General features: G+C 41.9%; 1 protein-coding gene across 1 annotated transcript in view; it reads left to right on the forward strand.

Moving 5' to 3' along the window:
- pea15 (proliferation and apoptosis adaptor protein 15) overlaps positions 1 to 16,521 on the forward strand; it is a 32,650-nt gene that overhangs the window by 2,482 nt on the left and 13,647 nt on the right. The window contains exon 2 of the mRNA XM_008318451.3: positions 11,115 to 11,150. The gene's annotated coding sequence lies outside the window, so the exon portion shown is untranslated. The remainder of the gene's footprint in view (positions 1 to 11,114; positions 11,151 to 16,521) is intronic.

Here is a 16,521-nt window from a genome sequence, read left to right on the forward strand (position 1 = left end):
AACGGAAGTCTTCTTCCTCTCTGCAGCTGTAAACTACTGCATTAAAATTTACATAATGCCTTTACATTGTCACAGATGGTTTTCAACATTAACCTAAACCGTTGGATTGTTTTTTATATATATATCTGGTTCAAGTACTGCAGTCCTGGCTGCAGTTTAATTCCCAGTTCCAAGAAGCTTTGGCTTTTTTTTTGTTTGTTTTTTGGAAATCCCCCAAACCTGGAGGAAGTTGTTCCTTTCCCACAATGAGGGTATTTAAAACTGCATGCAAAAAAAACCCTCTAATAGAGGAAGAGTGTTACGTCAATCTCATCCTGTATCTTTGGTCGGAACAACACAACATCAGCGTTGTTCTCTTGCATCCTGACCCTGCGTGACACACACACATATATACACTTGTACAGCATGACAGCTGTCAGTCCACTTCCTCTGAGGCTGCATTCCAGCCGTGTTTCCTCTTTGCCCCATGCTGGATTTTACAAGCTGTGGAACCAGCCCCGCTGCAGTTCAGTTCCTCTGTTGTTTTTCTTAACGAAAACTGTAATTAGAGACGGTTCCTGTCAAACCTTCTAGTCACAGTATGTGTAGGAAGTTCAGTCTTTGATGTACAATAGTGACGTGACCTCATAAAGCCATTCGGCAAACTCTGTGGCTTCCTGGTGTTGATCTACGATTTTCTAGGACAGTAGATCAGGTTGGTCTATTTAAGACAGTTAACAGTTCTTGTTTTCAGTGTCTGGTGTGTTGAAATTGGCAAGAAGTGCCAGCAAAGTCCAAAATGTCTTGCCAAATTTCCTCCAATAAAAAAAATTGCCAGGAATTCTTTATTGATCATATTTTTTGGGAGAAACGTCCATTGAATAAAACCACAAATGGCTGTTACTACAGGTTTTCTTCTTGCCAGAAATAATCCCACCGAGATTTTTTTCTTTATTTTCTCCCCAAAGATATGCAGAGGTGAACCTTGTGGCTGAGCTCACCACAGGTCACACAGTACAAACCTGTGTGTGTTTGAGCCTTGACTCAGCTTTTTGGGAACCAATCTCAACTCCTCTGTGGCACATATTGATCGCTCTTCTGGGAAAAAAAAAAAAAAGACATGACAGCGCAGCAGAAATGCGCTTCCTCTTTCGGGTCCACTTCCTCGTCAAGCATGTATTGGTGTCGGTTGTCACCGTCGCCGCCAAGGGAGTGTTTGTGGCTGCCTGTTTGCCGGCACTGAGACAAACAGTTTTTTTCCAGGAGGATCAGTGTTAATCTGGTGGAACTTGAAACAATGAAAACAGATGGTGGAAAACAAATTGTGTTTTTCAGAAGGAATTCAGAGCCAGGGTTCAGGGCTCTGACTTGCAATCTGTTGGTTTTCTCACTTTCCAGACTGAGGACCACTATAGAGAACAGACTGACTTTAGTCACCACAACACAGAAAGTCCAAGCAGCAAGAAGATGAAAACCAAGTTCACGCAAAATGAAAGTTTGCTGCTGAGTCATCTCAGAATCACAGATCACTTCCTCTTTGCTCTCTTTTGTTTTCACTTCATCTGACTGTATCAGACTTTTGTTGTTTTTATCAAACTGACATGGTCTTTTTCTGCAAACTGTGGGATGCACCAAGCGCTCTTGTAATACTGTATATTTCTCACCAAAGAATGATGAAATTATATTTTTTAAGTAATTGGGCCATTCTAGGCTTTGAGGGACTACTGATGAAGGTTAGCCTTGTAGCTAGCTCAGCTCTGCATTTGTTGTGCAATGTCCCAAATAATAAACAGAATATATACTATATACGATATATGACTAAGACGCATTGACTTTGTACACACAGGATTTTGTCTGCCCAGGCTAAATGCTTAAAGGAAAACAGTGCTGCCCCTAGTGGTGCTTCTTTCACTTGTTTTCACAACAGTCTGTTGTTAAAAATCTAATCTTTTTCATGGACAACTGAGGCGTGTCCTCAGGGATGCAGGGATACATTTTCCCAGTGCATAATCGGTTTGAATTTGACCCTAAACTGTTGAAAAAACACAGTAGATTAGACCTAAGGCATTTAAGATATTTATCCTACGAAGTATTTCATCAGTGTTGCAGTGTTCTGACATGCCATCGTGCAGTGTGTAATGAAGCCCAGTATCAGTTTGATCTGACACGTCAGTGCAGTGTGACGGTCAATTAGGAACACATCACCCAGAGAAGCAAGACAAACATGCACAACCTGAACTCTGAGTACCAGACTGGGATATCTGGTGGAGGTAAAAAAATGACTTCCTCCTGCAGTCATGGATCCTCCCACACAGAGGGAGCAGATACATCACCTTCACACCGTCCCTGCCCATTGTTTCCTCATCTCTCCCGCCGTGGTGCGTTTGTTTACTTACACTGTGTGTGCGCCGGGCTCAGCGGAAGCCATGAATTACAGTGAGCCCCGTGTGTCATTATGTCTGGTTACATCACCGGCTGTAATCGCCGCTTTGGGTGCTCGCTCACATTGTCCTCCACTCTAGCCTGTCTTCCTCAGCTATTCTGTTGTCCAGGTCCTTTTACAGACTGACCCCACGCTGGGGCAGATGCCACTTTCCAACCAACAGGAAGGAGCTTCTCACAAAGACACAAAGATGCAGAAAGAAACAGATTCCACCGGCGGTAACCAACACCAAAGGTGGTAGTCAATCAGGGTTAAAAGCATTTCTGGCCTCATCAAACATGGCAGTAGCAGTCCTCGATTATTGATTCAGTTTTTGCCTAGAGCTTACTCTTACAGCTTCCATCTGTTTTTACACAAAAAAGAAAGTGGTTTTCTAGCAAAACAACCACAATAGATAACAGAAAGGCATGTGGCCAAGGACTGGCTGGTGACCAGAGTGGAACATTTCACAGTTACAACAGGAATGTTAGTCAAGTGTTGGTGAAGGGAGGGAAATTAATACTGGAGAGTGAAGAGTTCAATTCTGAGGTCTCACACTCAGCCTACAGAACTAACATGGGATAAGAAACTGCTCTAACTGTGGCTTCACTTCTGGAACCATCTAAAAAACAGAGTTTGATTTTTAAATGTAAAAACCCTGTAAAAAATGTTCTTCACATTATAATTTTATCACAGCCAGATTTAAGTCCATTTCTAAACCAAATATTTTGGCTAACTTTTAGCTTCTACTATCTCAGAAAATATTGGTAATTTTTGGGCAAACTGTGATCTTAAGCCCTCTCTGTTGTCTCCTTTGCTAAACAGAACCTTTGGGTCTCTGGGTGTCTACTACATGTGGACACACGTTTAGTGATCTTTTTGTTTAACTTGGATTACTTTCACCTGCTTTTTAGCTAGGCTATTGCTGGACTCACATCTATATCTTTATCTAAGCTAATGTATATCTTTATCTAGTTATCTCAGGTTAGTTGTTCAGCTATATTCTGGCTGAAGTCTAGTTATCTTCTGACCAAATTTGTGATGTTTCACTCTTTTTTTTAACGACTGTCTAGCATTTTTGGCCTCCTTTTGGTGACTTCTAATTTTGTAAAACAACTTTTGTATCACATTAATTCTCATCATCACTATCTGCAATTTTTCCAAAACATATAGTGCAATCTGCTGGCTTTCCACTAATTCAGGAATAAACCAGACTGACGTTGAAACGTGGTATCGTAAGAAGAGGAAGAGGAAACTTTAGTGTCTATTTTCAGTCACCAGGATCGGCAGAGAACAGTACTAGGCTGCAAAAAAAAAAGCCAATGTCAGGAGCTAAGCCCTTATAAAAAAAACTGTTCTGTTTCTGTTATCTACCCGTTGAAAAAGAAGTGATGTTTTAAAGGGGAAGTCTGCAGTTCTACTACTAGTACCATTACCCACTCTATCCTATAGTTCTGATAACCACCACTACTACGCCTGGTCATTCTTCTGGGGTTCACAACCTTTGTGCTACTATAAATTATCTATGTTGTGTTTCAAAGCTTTAGATCAAGCCATCTGATTGTTGTTAGCATCGCTAGCACTAGCAGCCAGTTTATTCAAAGTTTTCCAGCAGCCCCTGGACCAGGAAGAACTCTATCCTAAGAACCTGGCAGTGGAAGGAGTGGGAGTCAATACCTTAAGATACTCATGACTTGTTTTGTTGATTTTTTTTATCTTACATAGGTAGAAATAAAATGTAGTTATTGCTTGTGTTGGCTATACAAGATTGTTTTGTTTTTGTTTTTTTTTTAATAAAAGTAATCTGTTTTCTTCCTCAAACTTGAAACAACGTGACTGGGCCTCCGGGCTGATGCCCATATGGCCCATGGAAAATTCATCAACATAAGTTATCTTCTAAACCAGCTTTTGTTTTTCTCGTGGAACAGACGACTAAGAGAAGTCAGCCTGTGGCTCAGTGGTACAGCTAGCAGAGCTCATCAGGGGGTTGGGGTTTGTTTTTGCTTCTTCAGCTGCTCCTCGGATGATGACAGATCTGTAGTGCATGTGCATGTGACGTGTGTGTGTGTGTGTGTGTTTGTATGTGTGTGTGTGATTAAACAGCTTGTGGCGTGGGAGTTTAGTCACAGTTGCCGTGATGAGCCATGAGAACCTTGAAGAAGCTCTTGGTGTTGTGAACAAAAGTTGTTTTTTAAAAACACAAATGTTACTTTTCACAAAATCAAAAGGCATGTTCAACCTCAATCAGTACTTTTCTACACATACAGTACATCTACTGTACTTTTTTAAAACGGCATGTCCTAGTTTTTCTTCAAAACCATCAAATTACCTCAAAATGACACCACAGTATGTATTAACTACTTCCAACAGTCAAAGGCAGTGGTTCCAAAACTTTTTTCTGCATCACCAACAATAGACAGGACCCACGTTGACATGTATGACAGCTAAGGCATCAATACTCAATACTGAACCTGAAGAAACACCAACTTCAAACAGTAAACACTGCAATTCTTACAAAACTGACATTTGTTTAATACAAATCAATCAGTCTAACTTTCCCACAGTGGGACAAATAAAAAAAACCCACAGGCATTAAAAAGAATTTGCCTTGCTATGCTAGCCCCTGCGATACTGTAGCTCCATGCCACCTCGCTCCTAACCCCACACATTTGGAACCGCTGGTGTAAGGTATCTGTGAATTGTTCTCAAAAACCACCAATTTCACATTTACCCCAAAACTTAAAACAGAAAATCTGATGTGGTATAAAAAGCCAAACATCTCCTTGGTTACCGAGGAACTCCAGTAAAAAAAGACCCACACAGCTCTGTGGTTTAATAGTAATCATCAGTGCAGCTGAAATGAGCCATTATTCACCAAGGTTGCTTGGTTTCAATCACTGTTTATGCAGCAGGTCCATTAAAGAGACATTTTCCTCATTGAACGTCCCTGTTGTGCTGCTAATGCGGGACGAGGTGCAGCATGGGTTTGTTTCAAACAATATGCACTGCAGCGCCATCACTCTCACTCCGTTCATGCTTTCATCTACATTCAGCCCCTTAAATACACTTGCCCTCCACCCACTGATTGTTAGTTTTCTGTCAGGTCACGTCTCAGACCAGAGGGTTTGATGTGAGCAAGGATGGAGCTCTGTGTTGACTAAGAGGGTTTTAGTAATACTTACAGTACAGTACAGTTCAGTACAGGACAGGACAGGACAGGACAGTTCAGGACAGGGGACAGGACATACAGGGCAGGACAGGACAGTTCAGGACAGGACATACAGGGCAGGACAGGACAGTTCAGGACAGGACATACAGGGCAGGACAGGACAGTTCAGGACAGTACAGTACAGGACAGTACAGTACAGTACAGTACAGTACAGTACAGTACAGTACAGAGTGAGTCAGATGATCTGCTCAAATACTCTTCAGACAACCATTTGCAACACATACTAAACACACGGTCATGAGGACAGAGCAATGTGATGATTAACTGTTTAAATTCACAGCTCACTTCATTGTTAATAATGTTTAAGGCAGGACAATTCTTGGTTTATTTAAGAACAACTTTTTTTTATCTTAGAAAGTGGTTTCTGTTCAAATATTGATCAGAAATGTGGGCATGTACCTGTCTTTATGTTGTAGCTCTTTTGTTGGTTGTTTCTGGATATCTCTTAGCTATTTCTGTGCTAACATGTAGCAACTTCCGTGCTTGATTAAAGTTAGCATATCAGTGTTTCATCTCTTTTTGCTGTGATTCTAACTGATCTAAAGCAATTAAATGTGTGTTCATAATTTTGAGTTCCTTCAACCTCCAGGATACTCACATACTTGTATTTGGTTGTAACATTTGAGCCATCTAGTGCTTCTAACTGATGGATTTTGCAGGAATATCGTACTTTAATGGAGCTTTTAGCATCATTTTGTCGCTGACTTCTGTAGTACAAACTCCAGCGGAATATCAACAGCAGAAACACAGACATTTCCAGTCTCAAAACTCTGGTGAATATCTCTGATCTGAGTCTGAGTCTCTATGGATACTGCTGATGAATTTGTTGTTGGCCAGCATTAGGTTGTTCTCATCAGTCAACAGGTTGCCAGTCAAAGTGAGGATAACTGTTCTCCTGGTTGTGCTCAGCCAGCGGGAACGCTCATTTTAACTCAGAGTTATGGCACCAATAACCTGCAGGAGTGAACATGGAGTCCCGGGTGTGTGTCGCGATATTACACCAATCTATAAAAGAGACGCAACGTGAGCAGGGCTTGAAGGCAGGTGACGTACCACAGTTAGACTGTGTCTCCTCTCACATGTTGAAGCAACGTGATGAAGGAAAGTTCATTTTCTGCCAGTGAATTTATACTCTCCCTCCCACTGTGACCACAGCCTTTATTCCACTGATGCGCTGACAGAAAGCACTGGTGGAAAGATAGAAGGACAAAGAGGACAGAAGAAGACAAGGAGGGTGAGGAAAAGTGGGAGAAGAGAGAGGCAAACAAAAAGAAGAGGGGGTGATGTGAAATTTGGAGTCAGGTCTAGAGCCTGAAAACTCATTTAATTTCATAATGGACTGGGTCACTGGCCGTTTGACTTCATGTCTCTCACAGTGAAAAAAGGGAAGTTGCTTGTTTTTGTTACATCATCAAGAGCTTCACTGGTTCTAACACTGATCTTGTCAGGACAAGTGGTTCTCACAGGAACAAAAGCCGGGTTCTAATGGGACACAACCTCCACTGCGACAAATGCCTTCCAATTAGGACCACTTCTAAGGACCATTTGGTTTTAGGGTTGAAGCTGGGTTTAAAATGTGGACCAAATTGAAGACACCAGATATACCTTCTCTGGACATTTTAAGCTTTGGTTGATTGTGCTATGGCCTACATTCCAGAGTCCAGATGTGGGCCACTAAATGTCCAAAACATAGTAATGTGATCCAATCAATTTTGCATTTTGTTCAGAGAAGACAAGGTTCTAAAGCCAAACACTTCAGAGTATAGCTAGGATGACCCAAATTCCACATATCAGTGTGGGCCACATTTTGTTCTTCTTCCTGACGTGTAGAGTAACTGAAGGTAACCGTTTTCCCCGCCCACATCCTTGACTTTCTCTCTCTTCAAATATGCTGACACTGACAGAACTTTGGTTTAAACCTCTTTGCAGCAGCTAATGCAGGGCCGTCTCTGACAACACACTGACGGTCAGGACCATAGCACTTAATTTCAGATTTGACTAAGGACCACTGATATAATGGAGTTTAGAGTGTGCAGTCAGCAGGATGAAAAGCCTCCAAAGGCTGTTAGATTTTTGGATTTCTGTCCTTGAGAGTGCTTTGAAAGCTCTTTGGTGAGGTCAAGAAAAAGCACACTAAATAGATTTTGATTTGTTGTCTTTCATCAATTCAACCCTGAGGCTGTGATAAATACGTCACTATCCACCAAAAAAAAAAGTTTTGTTGTTTTGCTTTTGTTTTAGCCGTGTTCTTGTACAACTTGGATTCATTCTTGTGAAGCCATTTAGCCAATAAGCCGTGGGCTTGGCCAATTTCAAGCTGTTCAAAGCCATTTGGCTATACTGGTGTAATCTACCAAGTGACCTTCAGCTTCTTTGTGACCAACTTTTTGCTACTTTTGCTTCGTCACTTTGGAAGGAATTATTTATGTAAGACCTTTTGGCCAATAACATGTTGTGACATGTCTTCCATGCTTTTTCTGGTCTGATATTTTGAAGAAAAAGACATTATGTTGTACTGTAAAAGAACTAAAATTACAGATTCAGAAGATAAATCAGGTACAAACCCGTTCAACATTAAGATGTGATGTTTTTCCAAAGACCTCATTGACACATGGCTCCTGTGACCGACACAGTCGCCCCCTTGTGGTTCACTGCCGCTCCTGTCCCTTCTTCTTGCTCACATACGGTAGAGTCTGTGCTCTGACACTGGAGCAGTGATCTGATTGCAGCTGACATTCCTAATGAAGTGTGCACAGAGTGACAGCGTGTGTACATGCGTGATGTCAGCATAATGTGTGTGTGTTTTTTCATGCATGTGTTTTCACATTTCACGCTCCAGTGTTCACGAGGCCGTACTGTACGAGTGCTGTGGCACAGAACGTACAGCAGATATACCGAGTCTTCTTTGGTTTTCTTCTGTTCGCAAGCATTCATGTGGGCTGATGCAGGTGTGGGTGCACTGGCCTGCATCTCCTTGTGTGAATTTGTGTGTGTATAAGTGTGTGTGTGCCTCTGCAGCTGTGACTCTAGGGCGCTGTGTGAGGCGAGGTTATGGCATCCTGTTCCTTTTCCTCGCTGCCTCTCCATCTGGATCAGAGCCAGCCTCAGTGAACTGTGTGTGCGTTACAGTGGGATACAGCACTATTATCACCATTATCTCACATGCTTGTGTCAGTGTGTGTGTGTGGGGGGGGGAGGGAGGGGATTTGATTTTTCAATCTTGTTTTTTTTTTAACTTTGTCCCAAACATGTTGAGTATAACTGTGTGACCTGCTGGTCGTTTGGGCCAGCTTCTTAGACTATAAACTAACAGGGAGTTTGTTGAACATTTTATATTGAATTGTAGAAAATATTTGGGTTGTTTTTGTGTAATTTCATGGAAATCTTGTAATTGTTGCCTTTTTAGGCTTTATGGGTCATGCTGAATTTTAGGACAAAAGGCAGACATGTAGTTTTTTGTCAAACTTTGATTGTCTGCAAAATTACATTTGTTTTGCATTCCGATGACTTCATCCATTAACTATGTACAATCTGTGCTCGCCACACATACATCTTCTGTTAGCAGATTGTTTTCCATCTGCAGCACCTGCTACAGAAACAGTGATAAGCAGGCTAAGTGAACCCGGCTAACACTCACAAACGCTTCACACACATATGAAAACTACAGGGCAACAAAACCGTTGAGAAATAAGACTGTAGGGTGGGAAAAAAGGTACGGTGTCCGCAGTCCAAAGAAGGAGGGAGTGTGGATTTGAGATACAGACATGAAAACATACAATACTCCCACACATGGAGCGACAGTGAGGGAAGAAAATGTCCAGCTCCCACTCTGAAGAGGATGCTGCAATTGCTGCTGCTATTCTGATGTGTCCCAAAAGACAAGAGAAAGAAACCTTAACTCACTGATATGTAAACACACGAACCAGAGTTTTCTTCTCTCCCCTGTCTGAGTTTCTACCTTCTTGCAGCATTTTTCCATCTGGGAACCTGACAGGCCAAACTGGCTGCTTCTGCTATTGGTCACTGACACAGCTCACCACCTCTGTTTTTAACCCATCACCACAGTCAGCAGGGGGCAGCTTTAAGAACCAGGGAACAGTGAGGGGGGACGGAGCCATGACAGAGCACCTCAGTGGTGGACTCAAACCTGAAACTTTCTGGACCCAAGTACGCTTCCTTAACCACTAAGCCACCACTGATGCATATTGTTTGCATCAAAGACAAAAACAGTCTGAATAATCAGGCAGGTCACCAGGTTCAGGTGCAACAGGAAGATGAAGACAATAGTGGATGGATGGATGGATGGATGGATGGATGGATGGATGGATAAACCTATACTACTAAACACAGAAATGAATGGAATTTGAGATTGTGGTTATTACACTGATTATTGTTGAGTTATTGCACATACCCCCCCCCCCTCCCCTCTTCCCCCAGTGAAGAGTTGACCAGAGGTGCAGGAATAGAAACGCAAGGTGCGAAAAATTACACTAGCATAAGAACTGGCGGAGTGTGACAACAGGAGTGAATGAGAGGGAAGGAGAGGGGTGTTTAGGAGGTGAAGGGAGGAAGTGAAGCTCCAGAGAGGGAGGAGGGGAGGTGAAGAACAGGTGTTTGACAGTGTGTGAAAGCAAGGGGGTAAAAAAGATGACGTACGTAAGTGTGTGAGTGTGTGTGTGTGTGTGTGTGTGTATGTGTGTGTGTGTGTGCTCTGCAGTGCTGACGTCACCTTTTAAAAAACACCTGCAGAATAACAGCTCAGCAAACGGTAGCTGATCTTAAAGCTAGAGAAAGTTCTAGAACAGTGGTCACCAACAGTTTTCTCACCAAAATAAAAACTTGAGTTTTATATATACTGTATATATGTATATATAGTTTATATTTCCTATAAATATATACAGTATTAGAATCAATATTTCTAATTATTGACTTAGGTTTTTATTATTATTCCAATCTTTATGTATCATGAAGTAACATTGTTCGTCGTTCATTACCAGGATTTATTGCTTTATTTCAGTGGCTTCACTGAATTAAAGGATGAAAGCTCACCATTCAGACCTGAGTAGAGGCTTAAAAGGCTCAGTGTTTACTTCCTTTATGAGCAGCAGCAGCAGCAGCAGCAGCAGCAGCAGCAGCAGCAGCTGTGTTACTGCTCAGTCACCTGCCCCTCACAACCAACAACAGGCTGAAGGTTGTAATTTGCCTGCTGCATGTGTTTACTTGCCTCCGTCAGAAGAAAACAAGGATAATGCAGTTAATTACTCCAGACTTTGGAGGAGAAACAGTTTTACATATTCTTGTCTCGCAATCTATGCTCACATAATTAGGGAATATCTCAAGTTCCTCAGTGTCAAGAAGGAAAAAGGATGAGACGTGAACGCTTCCTTCATTCATTCCTTCAACCATGGTTTTAAAAGATTTGTGTACAGTTTATAGTATTCAGCATCTTGAACGCACTCATATCTGCTGATTTCTCTTTTTCAGGTCAGAGGTCATCTATCAACACCCAACCAAATACTGGTGAGTCATGATTGAAAGCTCTCGACTTTAGCCTGTGCCTGCCTGGGTCCTGATAATGTCTCTAACTGTACACACGGACGGCTGCGAGAATGTGAACAGCTGCACCAATGTATGAGCAGAATCACAGAGAGATTTGCTTCATCCGTCGTTACTGGAGCTGCCGTTCTGTTTAATCTAAATCCTAAATGGCAAACGCTTCATGGTGGCTGCAGGAAAAGACCAGATGGTCGTGACTAAAGCCAGGAAAAGAGGAAAGGAGTCCAGATGTGCAGAGGCTGCAGGAAACACAACCTGGAGGGAGTTGATGAAAAAATGCCACAAGCACCACCACACACACACTCACACACTCACACACACTTCTGGTTGATGTCTAAATCCTTCTGTATACTGGGGGCAGATGTATACAGAGCCACAGCCCTGCAGCAACAGTGGTCAGTCGTGGATGAGACAGCAGGGGGCAGCCACAGTGACCTGCTGAGAGCAGAAACAGCAGCAGCCTTAATCCATTCAAATCCTTTCTCTGTGCCGAAACAGCACAGTAAAGATTCCTGAATTTTTCTGAATTTAGGAGGCATTCAATGCCATATTGGTGCAGAGGCCACAGACCATTTCACATGTTGATCTGCACCGACATCCCAGGCTTTGACATGATCAGAAACCATGTCTGTTCGTGTTTAAATGATGGTTTTTGTTTGGCAAAAGATCAAATCTTATACTTGTCATAAAAGTACCATGGCCAAGTTTTACTAAAATATTTACTACATGTGTTAGTTCTCAGCACTCAGCTCTGAATCTTTTTTGCAAATGCGGAAATAGTTTTATTAAAAATCCCACATCTCTGTTGTTTTACCACAGGCCACAGTCATGTGAATGGACGTGTAATTGGTGCAATTATATGTAATGATCCTAAATGACTATCATTTGTTGCTGGAGTTGGAATAATGCTCTTCATCTCTGAAGCAATGGGTCATTTTTTGTCTTTTTTGCTACATTTGCCACAATTTTGACGTTACACATTTTATGCATAAGAGTCGGATATATTTATAAACAGTCAAACAACAGAGCAGAAGTCTTAAAACAACAAATTGTTAGCAAATGCTAACAATAGCAAAATAGCTATACCAACTACCTAACGAGATTTGTAACTATCCATAGCCAAATATGGAAGAAAGAAAAGAGCAAAAGCCAAAAGCTAGTTTAAATTTAGTTTAAGAAACTCAAATGTATTCAAATATATTTTAGTCACCATAGCTACAACAGGTTACGTTAACCCTTAACTGGGTCTCTCCAGATATGGAATACTCCCCACGTTCATGGACGCCTCATTATTTTGGACAATACATACAACTCAAACTCAACTGCAACTATTGTCACGCAGCCGTTAATGGTTATGTTGCTCTCTGTAATGTCATCTCCTGGTCACGTATTGACGTATTGACCAAAAGACAATAATGTCCTGAGACCGTGTAGGGCAGTTCTTAAAGATTCTCCTTGAAGGTGGAGCGACACTGATTTGTGTGCAAACACACTGTTGAATATTGGCAGAAATCAAGACTTTTCCTCCTGAAAAACACACCTGGAGAAAAGCAAACTGGTGTAACAGTCGAGATCAAAAATTTCCAGAGAGGCTGTCTCATCCAGAACTACTGTGTGTGCGAAAAGAACGTGACGAACGTTATTTATTGCTAAAATGGCTGTAATGATTTAAATATACCGTGAGGCACATTGAAAATTCTATAAACACATATGAATAATAATGACCTGGAGAAGCTTCTCAGTCAGAAAATCTCGAAGGAATTGTTAAATAGCTGCACTGTTTCCAAAATACCCTAGAGTGTGCAGCGGTCACCATCAAACCAGCATGTGACCAGCAACAGCTGGTCTAGAAAACATTTTCTACACTGCAGGCACTTCGCAAAGATAGGAATTAGTCATGGACTGAATGCTGAATTTTTTTAATTCCATCTCTTCAGGACATGTGACCAGTCACGTCATCTGTGTGATCTGTCCATCATGAGACTCTTAAATAATCACAAGGGTTGTCTTCCTTTGACTGCATCAACAAAACCCTCTGTAACTGGACAGATGGATATGTAGAGGAGCTAAATCAGACATGTTCAACCCTTGGGGAAACGCTGTCAGATGGTCTGATGGGTTTCATCCAACCATCTTGAAAATTAGACAGGAGCCTGTCCCTTGTTTCACCCGAGTGACAAAGAGTGACGCCTGGATCTGTGTGTATTTGTTGTCAAAGGGTCGTGACGGCAAAAAAGGGAAGACAAGCAGCGATAATCCAAAAGGGAAGAGAAGTGGAGCAGCAGGAGGAACGAGGAGGAAGGAGGTGACGTTGAACGCATCTCTGCATCTCAGTACAGTCAGGACAGGTCGTTGTCCCCTGACTCTACTCAGTGCCATTTCAGTTCACTTCTCCCTGTCAGAGCTCCGAAATTTCAGACTTCTCAATTTCCTGGAACGCCGTAATATTTGTTTACGCAGTAACAATGCTCCGCTGCCAACGAGCTAGATTCAATGTCTCGTTTCGGAAGACCACCCTCTGCTGGAGTCTTTGATAACTAGTTCAGATATACTTAAATACACTCAAAAAGAGGTTGAAGCCGTTGTTTTGCCTTCCTCCAATAGGTCCAACAGATGTTTTCTCCACATACCCCATTCCTGAGGGGGGAATTGTTGCAGGGGAAGTGCAGACACAGTGCTGACCAAAGCAGGAAAGGATTAGCCCCAGTTCCAAATCCAGCAGCAGGTCCAGCTGCTGACTTCTCCACCGCTGCTCTCCTCTTATTTCCCTTCCTTTCTCCAAACCCACTACTGCTGCTCTCTCCTTTTGTCTCTCTTGGATGCTTCTTTTTTTTACTGCCCTCCACCCGCAGCAGGAAGTATTTCCATATTGTTAATACCAGCCTCCCAGTTCCTCCACATCACATATAAGACATATATAAGACACAATACTTGCTGATCCTTGAAATGTCTTCCAGGACTGTAGTGGCTAATGTAGTTTTCTTTTCTGTTGTGGGAGATGCTACTCTACAACAAGGAAAACTACATTTCCAGCGAGACAACACGGAGCTGTGCTTTAAGGACTCTCTCCTGAATGGGACTATTATTACTTCAGACTTGACTCAACATTCCCATGGAGACAGGAGCTGTCAGTAGACCTGAACCAACTGACCTTGACAGAATATGACTCAAATGTCCAGACAGGCTCCTGTAGTCCAGTATACTCCTAGAGTCAACTAGTGGTGGCTGAACAGAACTGCAGGGCTTTACAATTAAAATCTACCAAAATTCTTAAAAGATTTTAAACCAAAGTATTTGAGATCTCCTGATGTAAAGAATACATTAGCTGCCCTCTTCATATCATCTGCCCATCACATAGACGTAGCTCCATTTTTGTTTCATAAAAAATAGTATTTTAACTGAAACCACAGTAATTCGTAGAGTTTGAGTTATTTTCCATAGTAGTAGATGCTGAAGCTGAGAAATTATTCTATTTTCAGCTTCATCTCCTTAAAAAAAGGCTTTGATGAATAACTGACACCACAGATGAGCTGTCAGTGAGTTCTGATTGTGGAGATGGAGGTTTGGCTGTAAACTGATGTTTTGTCTTTAGAGGAACGTGGTATTAGTGGGATTAAAACTGACTTGACAGGCGTCTGTATTCTCCACGCTCGAGCTCAGAGCCGCCATCTGTTGCTCACATGTTTTCAGAATTATAGACAATCGCACTATTAAAGGTCAAACACGATGCTCAGGGCATGTGTCATCCTCCGCCTCCTCCTCCTCCTCCTCCTCCTCCTCCTGTTCAACCAAGGGAGAATGTTATCATTCTCCTTTGTCTCACCCTGATGTCACCGAATCTGACTTAAACTCCTGAACAATCCTCTGTTCCATTCTCCTGGTGGATGACAGTCTTTAGATTTCTACCCACTGGTCTGACTCTTCTTTTGTCCAACATTGTCTCACCTTGTCCTATTTGGTTTGTGTCTTTGAGAAAAGGAAAAGTAGCTTTTGTGATGTCTCACACAAACATTTGAGCTGAAACGTGACCAGTTGAAAGGACAGGAGTTTTAAAATAAAAAGATGTATTCAAAGATAGATGATAGAACCTTTGAACACCTAACTTGACAACAATCTTGTTTCTTCATAAATCAGAGAGTGAAGACTTCTCTGTATCTTGGTAAACAAATTTCAATCCAGCTTAAGAGATTTTATCTTTAGAAAAAAATAAAAAATTTGGGCTGTAGGTCAGTACCAAGAGCAGATTAGAGGCTGGAGCGTCACATCTGTGGTCCCTGACTCAGATTTTGGGAATGACTTCTTGAAGTAAACACTAAGCCACTAGTTGCTAACAGAGGCTTTGGTCAAAGATTTCCCAAAAAGATACCAATGTGGCCTACGTCTGACAGTGAGGCAGTACTGCCACCTTGGATGTAGCCCAGAAATGGATGTGGCCTATGTGGCAATATAGTGAGAAACAAATTTGAGTATTTTCTGGTTAATGTGCAGTTTTCAGTAACGGTCAATACACGGTCCAGTTCTCTTTGTTTACACATTTGGTTCCGATCTGCTCCTCGACCAAATGGACATCTTAAATCGAGGCCTAAATATTTGGGCTTTAGTGAAAATGTGAAAAACCAAATGGTTATATAGAAAAAAATCTGGCGTTTGTGACTGTGACAATGTGACAAAATAGTGTGGTTTTCTGTTCAGTTTGTCAGGATCCGTCGTTTTTTCATATCGTGTTAAAACTAAATGGCTGGACAAAGCGATGACTGACGTGAAAATGAAGTGGTGGCACACTGAGGATGATGGATTGAAGGGAGGCAGAGGGAAAGGAGATAAGATAAGAAAAGATGACAGAAAGAACAAAGAAATGAAGGACTCCATGTTTTTCCATCCAGACGCCCTCCTGCAGAGTGAAGCAGCGAGCGCTGCCACAGCTTATCAGTTCGGAGCAAGAGAGTGAGGAAAGAGGAGAAAGAGAAGGATGAGCTAATCTGGGGAGAAGTGAAGCGCCGGCAAATATAGGCCACTGACCCAATTTTCATTGAGGAGAGAGAGAAGATATGCTGCGTGCAGAAATAGAAGAAGTCCTTTTAATTCAAACGGTTTGGTCTTTTTTTCTTTATCACTCTCCACTGCTTTTATTTAAACAACATTCTCTTACAGTTTAAACACACGTTATCTCTGGACTTGATAAAAACAGTGCAGGGATAGAGAATATAATGTAATTCCAAAAAACCAAACAGGATTCAACAAACGAGTATCTTATGTTTTCTTCACCAATGGCCTGCTGAAAGAGAAGAGTCTGTGTTTGCTGCAGCCACAGCCAGCTGGTGAACCTGTTGACTCC

The sequence above is a fragment of the Cynoglossus semilaevis genome, chromosome 1, assembly GCF_000523025.1.
Source record: "Cynoglossus semilaevis isolate Cse_v1.0 chromosome 1, Cse_v1.0, whole genome shotgun sequence".
NCBI lineage: Eukaryota > Metazoa > Chordata > Actinopteri > Pleuronectiformes > Cynoglossidae > Cynoglossus > Cynoglossus semilaevis.